The sequence below is a fragment of the Anolis sagrei genome, chromosome 1, assembly GCF_037176765.1.
Source record: "Anolis sagrei isolate rAnoSag1 chromosome 1, rAnoSag1.mat, whole genome shotgun sequence".
Lineage (NCBI taxonomy): Eukaryota > Metazoa > Chordata > Lepidosauria > Squamata > Dactyloidae > Anolis > Anolis sagrei.
In genome coordinates this window covers 251,711,985-251,728,616 of record NC_090021.1, presented here as the reverse complement: position 1 = coordinate 251,728,616, position 16,632 = coordinate 251,711,985, and the positions used below count along the sequence as shown (strand labels likewise).

Genomic DNA, 16,632 nt, shown 5'->3' with positions numbered 1-16,632 from the left:
AACATGTATGGAAACAGCCAGCAATGGATAATGGTTACGTATTTGGTACCTACAATTATTCTATGATTCTATTATTTTTAAATTACTTTTTAGTTTGTTTCTTTCCTCTCTTTCTCTCAAGGCTGAGACTTCTATATTCTCATAATAACTCTCTAAGGGAGGTCAGTCTTGAGAGTGACTGAGTCAAGGTCACTCTGAGAAGATATTTTGCCTCCGTGGGAACATTATTCTGGATTTCCTATCTGCCAGTCCAATATCCTAAGCACTTCACCATTGGTTCACATCTACAAGAATGTCAGTTGATGCACTGCCTGCACTGTATTAGCTTTTAAAAAACCATATTACAAGCCTATATATAGTTTTTAAAAGATTAGTTGCCTTAATCTCTCATAGGAAAAAGGAGGAAGCCCTTTGGTTCAATTCTATTGTTGGTGGAGTTCAGAATGTTTTTTGATGGTAGGTGAACTATAAATCCCAGCAACTACAACTCCCAAATGACAAAATCAACCCCCCCCCTCCACCAGTATTCAAATTTGGGCATATTGGATATTTGTGCCAAATTTGGTCCAGTGAATGAAAAAACATCCTTCATATTGGATATTTACATTGCAATTCATAATAGTAGCAAAATTACTATTATGAAGTAGCAATGAAAATAATTTTATGATTATAATTTCCACAACATGAGGAACTTTATTAAAGGGTCATTAGGAAGGTTGAGAACCACTGTTTTAGATGCTTACGGGGTACAATTCAAAGACACAGTCATGTTAGCTTGGAATATCAGTATGTAAAGGGATCTTTTCATTCTTTTGAGTCTGTGGTCTCTTCCACATAACTAAATAAAACCCCACATTTTATGCTTTGAAGTGGAATAAATGACAGTGTGGATTCAGATAACGCAGTTCAAAGCAGATATTGTGGGATTTTCTGACTTAATATTCTGGGGTTATATAGCTGTGTGGAAGGGTCCTGAGAGAAAGAAATTGTAGCATAAGCTTTCATACAAATGCTTATGCTACAACTTCTTTCCCTCAATTACAAAGGTGCTGCAAGATCCCTTTGCATTAGGCACAGATAGCACACAGTTCTACTCAAAACTAGGGGTGCATCTATACTGTAGAATGAATGCAGCTCAACACCACTTTAAAAGTTATGACTCAGTGTTGTGGAAACCTTGGAGCTGTAGTTTGGTGAGGTAACAGCACTCCTTTGGCAGAAAGGAGTGCTGTTACCTTATAAAACTACAGTTCTTGTGATTGCATAGCATTGAGTCATTGCAGTTAAAGTGGTGTTAAACTGCATTAATTCTACAGTATAGATGCATTCTGAATTCCATCAAGACCAATGGGACCTGCTCTCAGGAATGTCTATGCAATATTTCAGCTATAGTTATCCTAACGGCATCTTGGTTTCAGTCCTTGTTGTTTTGATAAAAATGCCATACAGGAGATAACTTTAAGCTGATATAAAAGGCATGTCCTTAGATAATGAATAGCTGGAAGGGGACACTTGTAGTTAAGGCGTTTGTTGTGCTTTGACCTCTGAATCTTGTGAGAACACCGAAATCCCCCCATTTTCACATTTTTAAAAGCAACGAGTAGTCTTAATATCCCTGACTTTGCTTTTTTTTATTGTCCTGCCATGTCTTTTGGCCACACTGCAATCTGACCAAGAGATGTTTCAGCATTGGCGGGGCAAAAAGGTCAATTGCTATGCTGAATAATAGGCATGAATATGACCTCAAAAATGCCAAGGTTGAAAAAAAAGGCAGAGAACACATTGCCACTGTCTTTAAAGTAGCCATTCTGGAGCAAAGAGAGGTCAAAGGGAGATTAGAGCACAGATTGCGAAGTGGCAACCCTGGTAAATTCCCTGTCTATCACCCCAGGCTTCACTCAGGATAACAGGTTCTTCTCACAATGTATGTGTTAATTGGTTTAATGTAGGATCAGGATGTTTGTGTTCAGCAACAAATTTCTTAAGTACTAATGCCACAGATTTTCCAGATGTGTTGGGCTGTGCCTGGGAGGAGAAGAACAGTAGTCCAACATGCTTGAAGGACCACGTGTTGCGGAGGAACAGCTAGAGAGCACTCCGACACTTCAATTGCTAGGACTTGTAGCTTTGGAAGAACTGTCACCTTTTCTGCCAAGGTGCCTCACCAAACTACAGCTCTCTTGATTCTATAGCATTGAGCCAGGTCAGTCAAAGGGGTATCACATTGCATTAATTCTACAGTGTAGATTCATCCTTTGTTAGTATATGAGTGCAAGCAGGCAGGCAAATTGGCACCAGTTCATATGATTAGAATCAGTATCTATATGAAAGATAGTAAGGAAAATCAGGTCTGATATGCTTAAAACAAGTTCAAAGACACCCCCTCACTTGATTCTGCCTGATTAGATATTATAGGGGTGACATTCCCAAACTGGTGTCCTTCAGCTGTTTTTGGGCCCTTCCACATAGCCATATAAACCTGAATAGGAAGGCAGAAAATCCCACAATATCTGCTTTGACCTCGGTTATCTGAGTCCATACTGCCATATATTCCAGTTCAAAGCAGATAATGTGGGATTTTATTCAGTTGTGTGAAAGGGGCCTTGAACTATAGTCCCCAGCATCCCAGGGCCCTTCCACACAGCCCTATCTCCCAGAATATCAAGGCAGAAAATCCCACATTATCTGAGTGTGGACTCAGATAACTCAGTTCAAAGCAGATATTGTGGGATTTTCTGCCTTGATATTCTGGGATATAGGGCTGTGTGGAAGGGCCCCCAGAAAATGTTGCCATCAAGCTATAAGGAAAGGCTGTTCAACACCTTCCTTTCAGAGTTTCCTATGAATGCATAGAAAGAAGCCCATTTGCCTAATATTTGAACCAGATGGAGAAAAAGAGGGTCTTCTCTTACCTGAGAAAGGGACTGGGTGGGGAACCTGAAGAATAGGATTGGCATGCTTTCCCTCCAGGGCTCTGTGTAAAACAGTGGTTTTTAACCTGTGGGCCATAGACCACTAGTGGGCTGCAAGGACAAAAATCTGGTCCATGAGCCTTCTTTCTCTTTATTTTATTTATTTTATTTCCATTCCTACCATGCCACCTGTCATTCCTTTCGTGTCACTGACCACGGCATATGTTATGTATCGGAAACTAGAGCTGATGTGGTCTATCCAATGCAATTTTCCAAATCAGCACCACAAACTGAATCTAAAGATGACCAAAAACCAATTTGTAACTCTTTTGGTACTAATGTTGGAGAGTGGTCCCTGGTCAAAGTGGTCCCTGGTCAAAGTGGTCCCTGGTCAAAGTGATCCCTGGTCAACGTGGTCCCTGGTCAAGTGGTCTTTCATCAAAAAAGGTTGGGATGGGAACCACTGGTGTAAAACAAACACAAGGACCCTAAGTTGATTCTCACTTGGCCAGGTCTGTTTCTTGTCCCCTTTGTCAAGTCACACACTCTTGGCCTCAATGGCAAACCTCTCCCAGAACAAGATTTGGCAAGAAAACTTCTTAGGGTTGCTTTAACTTGGAAAGGACTTGAAGGCACAGAGATTGGAGAGTCTCTTCTCCTTGCCTTTGCTTGGGAAGAGCTTGAAGGCTCACAACAACAAAACAGTAACATCCCGTTAGAGATGTAGAGATGTGGACTATGGTTTCGAACTGGTCAGTGTGGATCAGCCATGGGCAAAGTTGGGCCCTCCAGGTAGACTTCAACTCCCTTTTCCTTTCCCCCTTCAGCCACAAAGGAAAGAGCCTGAGGCTGTGAGGAATGGTGGGAGTTGAAGTCCAAAACACCTGGAGGGCCCAGGTTTGCCCATGCATGGTATATAGTCTTGCAGATTCAGCCCGGAGAGGATCAAGAACCTTCCCGCGTTTTGGAGGGCGAAGTTGGGTTTTTTTTTGGGGGGGGGGGGCTATGGAGGAGGAGGAGGCGTGAGTGGCGCGCGCAGAGAGGGGGTGTTTCTTGGGGAGATCGGGGAGTACGGGGGGGGAGGTGTCTAGCGGTCCCTCCTTCTTTCCTTGGCGAAAGCCACGTCTTTTGGGGGTCTCTCGGGTTTCTTTGTTGGGTCGGGCTTTGCGCAGGGCCGCCCCTCCATCCCTCCCTCCCCCCCCCCCGGCTCCGTGCGCCCTGCCACTTCCTGCCTTCGCCTCTTTCCCAGTCTCTCTCTCTTTCTCTCTCTCTCCGGCCTCCCCCTCCCCCGCTTCTCCTCCGAGGCGCCCAGACGGACAGAAGCGGAGGACGGAGGGAAGGAAGGAGGGAGAGAGACTCAACCCCGGCGCGTCTGGGCGAGGGACGGCGCAACAGGAGGACGAGGGAGCAGCAGCAGCGGACTCCACCTCGGCGGCGCAGGTAAATGGGGGAGAGGGGAGGGAGCGGGGAAAGGAGAGAGAGAGAGAGAGAGAGAAAGCGGGGGGAGGGGTCTCCCTTGGAAGGAAGGAAGGAAGGAAGGAAGGAAGGAAGGAAGGAAGGAAGGAAGGAAGGAAGGAGAGAGAAGACAGAAAGAAAGGAAGGAAGGAAGGAAGGAGAGAGAGAAGGAAGGAAGGAGAGAGAAAGAAGGAAGGACAGAGAGAGAAGGAAGGAAGGAAGGAAAGAAAGAAAGGGAAGGAAGGAAGGAAGGAAAGAGGGAGAAGGAAGGAGAAAGAGAGAAGGAAAGAAAGAAGGAAGGAGAGAGAAGGAGAGAGAGAAGGAAGGACAGAGAGAGAGAGAAGGAAGGAAGGAAGGAAGGAGAGAGATAAGGAAAGAAGGGAAGAGAAAGTGAGAGAGAGAGAAGGAAGGAAGGAAGGAAGGAAGGAAGGATGGAGAAAGAGAAGGGAGGGAGGGCTTCCTTCGGGTCCATGAATGCACTTTGGCCCCGCTTCGATCTGCTATGGCTCATGAGAGGGAGGGTCTCACTCTTTGGCGCAGAAAGGGAAAGACCTCGCGAAACTATGCATCTCGGGATCCCCCCGCCTTGAGCCTTTGCTGTCAAACTTGGTGACTACATGCATCCCGACAAGAGGAAGGAAGCCAGCGAGCTTGGCTCATTTCAATGGGCTGCCTTCCCTCCTTTTGGAGGGGAAGGAGATCCGCGGAGGATTGGAGAGATGGATTGACTTTTCAGGCAGGCAAATAGGCAGTCTTCATGTCTTGACGTGTGTTGGGTGCCGAGGGTCTTGTGTTTGTCCGGTTCGCCAGCCGCCTTTCCTCGGCGGGGTTTGAGAGCCACTTTGGGACGAGGCGGGAGCGCAGCCTTTCTTTCCCGGCGCCCCTCTCGCCGTCTCTCGGCCGCGCTGCAGTACCGCAAGAGGCGGGTAGGTGGCGCTGCGGGACAATTTTGCTCCCTAGGCTTTGCCCACTGTTTCCCACCATTAAATGTTTGGGAAGGAAATCTCTTTTATACATGTACAAAAATTCTAGCCAGATTCCTTTGGTTTTCTCTCACTCTCTCTTTGTTTGTTAATAAACTTAAAATATATATCAAAAGCAAAATATTTTGGCTAGCCTTCTTGGAGCCAGGACAAAGCTACAAATGCTGTTGCTTTGCTGTTTAATTACAGATGCACTATATATCTATATCTATAGATATATAGGAGCCCCCCAGTGGCACAGTGGATTAAACTACTGAGCTGCTGAACTTGCTTACCGAAAGGTCACAGGCTCAAATCTGGGGAGCGGCACAAGCTCCCTCTGTTAGCCCCAGCTTCTGCCAACCTAGCAGTTTGAAAACATGAAAATATGAGTAGATCAATAGGTACCGCTCTGGCAGGAAGATAATGGTGTTCCATGCAGTCATGATCTTGGAGGTGTCTACGGACAATGCCAGCTCTTTGACTTAGAAATGGAGATGAGCACCAACCTCCAGAGTTGGACACGACTGGACTTAATGTCAGGGGAAAACCTTATATCTCTATCTATATAGTGTATTTGTTATTAAACATATATATGAATTAGGAAAGCATTAAGATACAATTGGCTCTCTGTATACACAAATTCTGTATCTACAGATTCAACCATGGCTTGAAAATACTTTTTAAAACATTCAATGTGTTGTCAAAGGCTTTTATGGCTGGAATCACTGGGTTGTTGTGAGTTTTCCGGGCTGTATGGCCATGTTCCAAAAACATTGCCTCCTGATGTTTTGTCTGCCTCTATGGCAGGCTTTCTCAGAGGTTGTGAGGTCTTCACATTCAGGAAGCAAACCTTAATGTTTCCATTTTATATAAAAGACATAAATTTATCACACCATTGTATATAATGAGACTTAATCATCCACAGATTTTGGTATCCACAGGGGTCCTGGAACCAAACCCCAGGGCCCACTGTATATACCTTAGTAGTATCAGAACTCATTAGTTATTACTTAATCAGCAGTTGAAATGCCTGAGCAAGATACTTTAATGAGCCTTAAAAAGCATTGTCTTATTTAGTTTTAAACACAACTTACAAAACCACTTCTTCTTTCCAGTATCGTTTAGATCAGGCATGGGCAAACTTGGTCTCTCCAGGTGTTTTGCACTTCAACTCCCACAATTCCTAACAGCCTCAGGCCTGTTCATTTCCCCCCTCAGCTGCTTAAGCTGGGGCCTGAGGGTGTTAGGAATTGTGGGAGTCCAAAACACCTGAAGGGATGGCCCAAGTTTGCCATGCCTGGTTTAGATTCATAATATATATTTAGTGAATGGAATATATAGAAAGATGGAACATATATACATAACCTCAGAATCCTATTGGTTATGTATGTCTAACTAGAATCATTGAATCAGTTGCTGAATTGTGAGTCAACAGGCAGATAGATACAGGTCTTCTCTAATTGGGCTAGCAGTTTGATTCAGTGTGACATTGACACAAAACTTAAGTTTGGCTACTCCACACCTCAGGGCATAATGCAGGTGCCAGCAGAGTAAAATGATATGTAGATAAGATGCAATATGTTACAATAACAGGATCTGTATGGAATAGGTTCCATGTAGATATGTGTTCAGAGTGTTTCAGAAGTCTACTGATGCCTTTACTCTGCCTTTCAGTTTGTGTAAACAGTCCTTAATAACTTCTGGCCCAATAATACTATGATCATTTTGGAGGACCTAGAAAATGCTTAGAGAGGACACATTTGGTTGAATGTGAGTAAATGATGCCACAGGTAACGGTCCCATGGGTATGGGAGTCATAGTGTACTTTTAAATGGATCATTAAATTGATTCCCCCATCCTCTGCCATGAAATAAGGAATTATTACAGGCAGGGCAAGTCAGCAAAATGGCACAATGGTTAGTACATCCATATCCTGGTAGGTAATGCTAATTGAATATTCAAGTGAAAGTCAATCTTTTGTTTCCTATCCATATCTCCAAAATTCTTGGCCTGCCCTTTGTTTGGTATTAGAGATTTTGCTGAATTCTGCTTGAGACGTGTGATATGATAATGTTTATAGACCTGCATAGAAACTTCATTTTTCTGGCTGCAATTTTATACCTTTTGTGAGACCTCAAAAACAATTTTTTTTGCAGTTTAATAAACTTTTTCTATGTTTTTATGATAGAACCAATTAAGACATAACATTTATAACCCAGGAACAAAAATTGGGTTACATAGTGTTATGCACCTTAAAGTTGGCGCTAATTAGAAGGTAAGGACTCTTGTCATAACAATTGAAGGCAAAGAACTGGACAGAAATGAATTTTGGACTTGCATTGCAGTCTTTCTCTTTGTGTAATCAGGACGCCAGTTCCATAATCATACATAGGGCAATAGAAAGGTTGAGTTGGAGTGGCCGTTATAAACCATCTGCATCCCAAAACTCCAAAACAGGAGCATCCGTAACAGGTGGCTCTATTTCTTTTAATGAAGACTACATAGTTTACCAGAAATGAGACCTCATCACTCTTTTAAATTGGGGGTGGGTAAGGTATTGCTCTCCAGTTCAAAGCAGATGTGGATTATCTGCTTGGATAATCTGGATTATATGGCAGTATGGAAGGGGTTTGAGGGCCCTCCCAGACAGGCCCTATATCCCAGGACCTGATCCCAGGTTTTCTGCTTTAAACTAGAATATAAGATTCTGCACAGCCAGATAATCTGGGATAAACAGAAAACCTGGGATCAGATCCTAGGATATAAGGCCTGTCTGGAAGGCCCTAAATTTCTCTTAATGTTGGCCCAAAATCTACTGCTTTCTAACAAGATCCACTCCTGCTTTTTGGGGCACACCTAAGTAGGTTGTCTCTGTGACACCCACTTGGATGCCTCAAAAATGATGTCAGGTCCTTCTGCAGACTTACCTACTTCCTTATCTGTTTCCGTGAAGGACTGTTATGGGAAACCTTGGCTTTATCCTCAGGCAACACACTCATATACAAACACTTAATGGAGCTCTAGGAAAGAAAGAACTCTATTAAACCCATTGAAACATACACAGAGCTACACTCTACACCGCAAATCTGGTATCATCTGGTATCTCTGTTGGAAGCAGCCATCTGGAGCTGAAAAGAAGGGAAACTCCCCCACCCTAACCTCCTGATCCCATAATAGATTTAGTTAAATTGTTGAGGGAGCATCTTCAGCAGTTCACTCGATGGGAAACATCAGAAATCGTGGCCCAAGTTGGGTATGTGACCAAGGGCTTGCCTCATCTTGTCCAAGAAGTATCCAACCTACCCCAAACCATTGGGTAATTACAAACTGTTGCAGTTCCTTCAAAACCCTTTCAGATATTTCAATATGTCAGTTTGTGTCCTAAATATAAATACAATGTTTGGAAGAACAGAGTGCAATGATGGCATTGGTATAGTTCTATGGAAGGATTCATTGTATCTTTTTAATTCATTCTGTCTACTTTTCCCATCCCTCCTTCTTTAGACCAGCAACCGTGGGCTCCTTCTGACATTTCCAGGATTACTGGTTTATAACACCCATCAGCTCTATCCACCAAAAACCATTGGTGAAAGATGATCTCTGCAGTCCACCAGTTGGATGGTCATACATTTACCCCCTTTTACTCTAGTCATTGAGGGACAAACCCTGCAAGAAAGTTTATTTATTTATTTACAGTATTTATATTCTGCCCTTCTCACCCCACCCCTCAGGGGACTCAGGGTGGATTACAATGCAGATATACATTGCAAACATTCAGTGCCATTAGACATACAACATATATAGACAGACACGCAGACAATTTAACATTTCAGCTTTCCGGCTTTGTGAGGGTATGCTTGATTCCGGCCACAGGGAGAGCTGCCGCTTCACCGTCCACTTGTAACACTGAGTCCTTGATGGAGTACTTCCTCATTCTTATGCACACTGCTGGAAGGTTTTATGGTGTCGTAAATTAGTTACATTAGCCTCTCCACATAAAGCGGTACCTAAATTTCCTACCTGACAGATCCAACTGTCTTTTGGGCTGCATAGGTCAACAGCAAGCTAGACTACTAATGGTCGGGAGCTCACTCTGACCCAGGCTGGCCTCTCGGTCAGTAGTGATTTAATATAGCTGGCTACTAACTAGCTGTGTCACAGCTTGGTCCCTAACCAAGGGTTATGGTAATGAAAACTGTTAGGAGAAATGTTATTTTCTTTGAGAGCTCAAACCAACATTAAACAACGACCAGATCTTGGTTCTAGCCCTATGTGGTTAACTGGGGGCTTCCTTAAGACCATTTAGCAGGTTTATACCTGAGCTGAAATTTGAACTGACAGCATTCCAAACGCATTTCATTTGGGGACTCCTCCATCTGCTACACTAATTCTTAGTGTTAGCCCTGTATTAAGGAAAGGTAAAGAAAGCTGCACTTTTGTGCAGGGTGCTTCAGAAGCCTATTGATGACTCTACTCTGCTTTTCAGTTTGTGTGACCATAATAACAAAATTGGAATAGAAGGTGTGGGTTAAAGTGGAATTCTGAGAATCCCTTTGAACTAGTTGGTGCTCCAGATGTTGTTGAACTTGGTGTCTATCAATTATAGGGAATCTGGCCAAAGGGGAAGTGCAATGGAAGCTGGCAGTTCTTCAAAATTGGGATGGAAGTTCGCTTTCCCTTTTTGGGGTCTGAATAAACAAGGCAATCGTATAGTTCAGTCTTACAAATGTGTACTTAGTTTTTGAATGTTAAGTCCCATTAACTTCGAAAGGATTCATTTTCAGGTACATGATTTTGGATTGCAAACTGAAACAAGCTAAAAGCAATCAAGGCTGAGTGACCTACATTAGTATCTAATATTTAAACCCATTAGAATCATACTAGTGTGAATGACCTAAATTAATATCTAATATCTAATCCTATTAGATTCATAACAAAAATGTAACTTTCTAATTCTTGCCTCCCACCAAAATCCCAGGCTCCATGAATTCTGTCTCCTGATCTAGCAGTGGAAACTGTTGCACAGAGACACCGTTTTATAGCAACAGATTAGGGGTGGGGGTGTGCACTCTCCTTGAGGAGCTCTCTGTCTTTCTTTTTTGGTTGATAAAGAAAAGTGTGTCCTCTGTTCTTGTTTGGGAAATGAAAGGACAGTCAATTAACTCTCTTTCACTTCTTGGAAGTATTGTAAAGTATTTAATACCCATTTCCCCAAGTGTTTTATATTTCCCCATGTTAAGCTATATTCAACTGCCCCGCTCTCTCTCCAACTATCCCACTCCTCCTTTTATTAACATGCTTCATAAAAATGCTCACATTCTTACAGAGTAATCTTATGTATGCTACTCAGTCAATGGTAAACCTTATAGTGTTTCATGGGGTATACTTTCAATTATGTAATTCTGAAAACACTTGTATCCAAGTGTTAGGGTAGAGAACCATCAAATATATGGAATGTACATACATGTATGTATATACATACATGTACAAGGGGCGGCAGTGGCAGAACTTGCTAATGGGAAGGTCAGTTGTTCGAATCTGTGAGACAGGGTGAGCTCCCGTTGTTAGCCCCAGTTTCTGCCAACCTAGCAGTTTGAAAACATGCAAATGTGAGATCAATAGATACCGCTTTGGTGGGAAGGTAACGGCGCTCCATGCAGTCATGCCAGTCACATGACCTAGGAGATGTATATGGACAACGTCAGCTCTTCAGCTTAGAAATGGAGATGAGCACCACCTCTCAGAGTTGGACTCTACTAGATTTAATGTCAAGGGGCAACCTTTCCCTTTATATACATCTACCAACTTCCCCTTGCTTCAACATGTCACTTTGGTTGGAACTAATAATTGGATTTATGCATCAATTGCTATTTTGATGACACTTCTGAGGTGCAATGTATTGTCGAAGGCTTTCATGGCTGGAATCACTGGGTTGTTTTAAGTTTTTCAGGCTCTATGGCCATGTTCCAGAAACATTCTCTCCTGATATTTCACCTGCATCTATGGCAGGCATCTTCAGAGATTTTGTGGTCTGGCCATACATCTCCTGGTTTTCATCTGGGACATGTTGGAGAGCAAGTTGCTGTTGGGAAGAGATTGTGACAGTCATATTTTAAGACATTGGGAGATGGTGATGTAAATAATGCAAATCTTCCTTGCTGTCTTTCAGTTTCTTCTAGGTGTTTGATTAGAATTTGGAGTCATGTTCATTTTGCTTCTTTGTTATTTACTATGTCTGTTGATAGCATTATTTACTAAACAATATTTTAAAGCACAACAAGTAGCCAGGAGGGAGAGTTTTTCATGGGAAAACTGGTTCCAGGCCCTAATATTAATTAGGGACCTATCCCTTAAAAAGTGCATGCCATGGTGGGGGTTAAACAACAAACTAACAAACAAATAAAATAAATATGATTGATTAAAGCATGCTCACTTCAGGATGTGACAAACATCAAGTTTGGTTTGAGTCTCAGTATGACTTTACAAATCCTACATGAGTCATGCAGCAAAATAAATGGAATTATGTAAGATCGAGAGAGGTGAATTCTGTGGATTATATTTGTTCCATGACTAGAATATGTTATACACCTTGGACAGTGCCATGCATATTCACACAGGTCTCCATAATTCCACTGCAGTTGCCCATTGCTTGCTTAGGTTTTTTGGTGGAGGGGGAAAGCATTGGTTTCATTGTGTTTAAGAGCACTGATTAAGACATCAGGCATAAAAGGATTCTGATTGATGGAAAATATGTGATACCAGCCATCAGCCATGGCTAGATCAATCTGAAATATTGGTTCTGAACCAGTGACAGTGTTGGACTCCCAGAAGCTGCAGCCAATGTGGCTGATGGTGAAGAATTAATTCCTGGAAGTCCAATGTCATTGGGAGCCCGACTTGAGCACAGGTTTCCTAGGATAGGAGGTCTGATCTCAGAGCTGATGTGCTCCTATTGGAATCCAAAATTAATGGATCCCAAGAAGATGTGACAGCTCCCTACTTTGTGTCGCTCACTGAGATTAGTGACTGTCATCTCCTGACTCTAAATTCTCCCTACTTATTAAGAGATTTAATTGCTCCTGCTTCTCTCTGTACTTTTTGTTTGCTTAGAAAATATCTTAGAGCTGACCTCAGTTTATACAAATTTAGCTTGCCCCTCATATAGAGTCATACTTCATTTCTGGAATACCACCAGAACATGAAACATGATGTTTCCTTTTATTAGTGTTTACAACACAGCTTCCCTTAGTGAGGCCACATATGCATTGTTTCACTAAAAGAAGCCATAAAGTGTATGCTATTTGCATATGTTGTGGGGGGGGGGGGGTATAAGTTTTAAAGACAATTTTAGTGTATTTATTGTATTTTAATCCTGTTTTTACCACACTGCTACTATTTAATTGTTTTTTAACTTTTGTATTGCACTTTTTAAACTTGTTTAGTGTGGATGGTTTAGTTACCATGAGTCCCCAAGGGGAGAAAGGTGAGGTGATGATGATGATGATGATGATAATGTTAGTATAGTTTGCATATATTTTTAATGTGTGCATATGATAATTTGATTGGATATAAATTTGGAAACTATTGCCATAATGGAAGTAAGAATACAATGTAATGTTATGACATCATGCTGAGGAGGACTGACTAGGAGCCAAAGGTTTCAAGACGCTGTTCTCTCTTCTTATAATGCTTTATCTTTAAATAAACATGTGATTATATGACCCTTCAAGGATAGTATGCCATAAAAAAGAGGACACTCCCACACATCCTTATCTGTGATCTTTTCTGGTTGATGATGGCTTTATCTATTATCATCATCCATGAATCATCTCCTATGTAGCGGATACAGACTGTTCCTATAGTATTACCGGAAAGTTAGCATTACTTTTCTTTTTAAAACAAATAACTCTGCAAAAGTCCCTTTTACAGAAATGCATGACCCTTTATTACTCATAGTCCTTGCGTAATGCATTGATGCTAATGTACCATGCCAATTTATTTTGTGTTGAGGAGCTATGCCAAGGACTTGATGGAACTGAATGATTTTAGCCATTGTATTGTTTTCATTGTGTTCTGTAAACATCTAGGACCCTCTGGGAAGAATCATTGGGGAGGCTCAACCTTGCCCCATTTAATTGCTAGTTAAACAAATGTTACCATTAAAAACCAGCTAAATGGGATATGAGGGACAGGAACTGCTGAAATGTAGTTCAGAAGTTAGAGCTATTTTAAGATTTGGGTATTTGATGAAATGATGCTAGCCACTTGTCACTAAGAAGCCAATTTTAAGCAGCAATAAAGGCCATAAAGTTCAAAAGGCCATGTGAAGCAAAATAATAATAATAATAATACTTGCTTTAGCTCCCTCTTTTACTTGGACTTCTGAAAAGTTCTGAATAGTGGTTTGGTTGAGAATAGCAACAGTGCTTGCTCTCTGCGTGGCATCGCTATGTGTATATGTTTGTTGCATTTCTGACACTGTTAAAGTGCCTCCAGAGTCCCGAGGGCATGTAGAAATGGGCAAAGATAGGAACAGTTACTCTTTAGTAACTTGGAAATGCCAGGATTTCTCACATTTGGTTTTTTTTTTTTTTAAGCAGAAGTCATTTGAAGTGCATGGTGTGTAATGGGAAAGTTTGGAAAAGTTTCTTTTTCCCATTCTGGGGGGAAAGTGGGATAGAATCCAACTAACAAACAAGCAAACAAATAGTTGTAACTCCTCCAAATCCTTCAGACTGCATGTCCACTGGCTGGAGAGTTCTGAAAGTTGAAGTCCAAAAAAGTTACTTCCCAAAGTCTGAAAATGAGATACTATGCAAAATGTTATCTGCACTGCTTCTTTGGAATGTCATATGTGCCATATATTGTTGGTGTGTGGTTGGATTAGCCTGTGTGCAGCTTCAAAAAGCGCACTGCTGCCAGCTACAAGGAGGACAAAGGGATTTGTCTCATTTTGGTAGCTTCACTTCCTGGTTCTGTGCCATGTGTCTGGCAAAGGTGCCTGGGAGAAGTGAACCTCCCCACCCCAGTCTCTACCAAGGTATAAGTTTTTTTTAAAGCAACATATGAATTAAGAGGATGGTGAAAAAGTCTATAAAACAGACTTTTAATGATACAGTGTTCCCTCACTTATTGCGGGGGTTATGTTCCAGGACCACCCACGATAAGTGAAAAACCATGAAGTAGGGATGCCCCCTCCCCTTTCCCCCTCACCCTCTTTACCTTCATCTTCCTCCTCCTCATCGCTGCCTGGGCTTCTTGCCAGCGCTTGGACCTTGCGATTGAGGAGGTGGCAGAGGAGTTGTGGGACCCCAGCAGCCGTGAGGAGGAGGAAGAGGAAGGTAAAGAGGGCGAGGGGGCGGCTCTTCTTCCCCCCTCGCTACAGTGTTCCCTGGCTATGTAAAATATATATCCGCAAAACAACAAGTCCGCAGTAAGTAAACTGCAAAGTAGTGAGGGAACACTGTACATTGAAGCATCAGGGACAGTTCCAGCTTGATTTGGGAAACAAAGGGATTCTAATCCAGCCAATCCTACCTATCCATGTATGCCTGCCTACAACTGGCAAGGTAAAATGCAGCTGCCTCCATAATCCCTTACTGAGCATATATGGACAGCAAAACAAAGAAAATTGAGAGAGCAGATAAGCTTGCACCAATAGCTACACTCAGCATGTTTTTAAAGCACATATTACAAACAATTGTATCTGGACACATTTTGGAAGAATATTTTAATCAGTCTTCAGAGTAAAAATGTTTCACTAACTTTCACAAGCCTTACATTATCTGGTGGTTTCACTTCACCTATGCATATTTTTGATTTTCAATAAAAGGTTTGCTGAAACATGTTGAACTGCAGTTCTTTTTTGTGGTATAGGAACCAACCCCTATTATTTCCATGTTATTTCTTCCTCTGGTGCCAAATTTCCTCTTGAAGAAGTAATGTCCAGGAATACAGCAACCTTTGTTAACTGAGGCATGCCTGTATAAATATTTTAATATATAAATCGCAGTATAGCACCTCCGTTATCTTTTTTGTGCAGCCACCCTTTTAACATTAGAGGTTTTTTGCATCTAGGATAAATTATTCATCCAAGAATCCATGCCGTTTCTTTGTGGAAGCTAGAAAACATCTCTGAATCTTATTGACAACAATTCTCAGGTTTGGTGTATGTGGGTGAAGAGAAAGTTTAAGAAGAACAAAAAAGATAGTGGAGAGCTCTAGTTGAGCAATCCAAAGGTCCAGTACTAAACATATTTGCCTACTTAGAGGTAACCTCCATTGAATTCAGTGGGGATTACAGTCAAGAAGTGCATACAAAATTGCAGTTCTAATCTCTGTAACCATGCTCCTTCTTTCACTTAGTGGTTGCTTTTGGGTTGGCAATTTGGCTATGGAAAATGCTTGGGAAATGAATCCAAATGTTTGCATTCTCCCCTTGGCTTCAGTTACTCAAATTATAAACACACCATGTGATGTTAGACTTCAGTAAAAGTTCTGCCAAGACCGATGGACAGTTTTCCTCCAGTAGACTGCTCAGACCTTGGGAAGCATGTTTCAATTTTTTGTTACTTTTTTGCTACCTAATGAAAAGAATATGAACTCGCTGCCTGCAGGGCACTGGAGATACTTGGTTTTCAAAGCAAAACCTGCTGATACCCTGTGGTTATGGATGTGGGAGGGATCAATTCAAACTAGAGCAGCCAAGGAAAACAGTAATCTCAGGCTATACTTTCCACAGCCTTCTTGCTGCAAAATGTAATGTTGGCATTAGCCTTGGGGATTGGACAATATGCAGATTTACTAAATGCAAATAGCGTTCCATTTTTATGGTCTCCACTCATAAACTCTAAGTTTGTATTATATGCTTTCCTTAGGGAGTGTTTGGGACTCAGACATTCAGTCATCTAGACCCAAGGGGCCTGAAGGTCAGCCAAAGGCCTGTGGTCTGTTATGGACAAATTGTGTTCCAGGTAAGGAAAGCCAGGGCCCAGTGGTCAAGTGAGGACAAAACAAGGCAGATAATCCTAAACAGCAGTCGAGGGAAAATATTCATTATCTGGAATTCAAAAATCCAAAATACTTGAAAATTCAAATTCATGCCCATGGGCAGTTTAGATTGTGATAGCTTTGCTTTCCCTCATACCAACCAGCCCACTCTTTAAGGTCTTCTGGTGAGGCCCTACTCTCACTTCCACTACAGTTGCAAATGCGACTGACATCAACGAGGGAGAGGGAATTTCAGTGGCTGCCCTGACCCTGTGGAACGCCCTTCCAAATTAAAACAGCTCCTTCCCTTT

General features: G+C 42.0%; 1 protein-coding gene across 2 annotated transcripts in view; it reads left to right on the top strand.

Annotated features, from left to right (window-relative positions):
* Positions 1–4,129: 4,129 nt before the first annotated feature.
* Positions 4,130–16,632, top strand: part of DENND2B (DENN domain containing 2B) — a 178,042-nt gene continuing 165,539 nt past the window's right edge. The window contains exon 1 of one of the 2 annotated variants that reach the window (XM_060767217.2): positions 4,130–4,352. The gene's annotated coding sequence lies outside the window, so the exon portion shown is untranslated. The remainder of the gene's footprint in view (positions 4,353–16,632) is intronic. The other variant, XM_060767234.2, reaches the window with a different exon arrangement.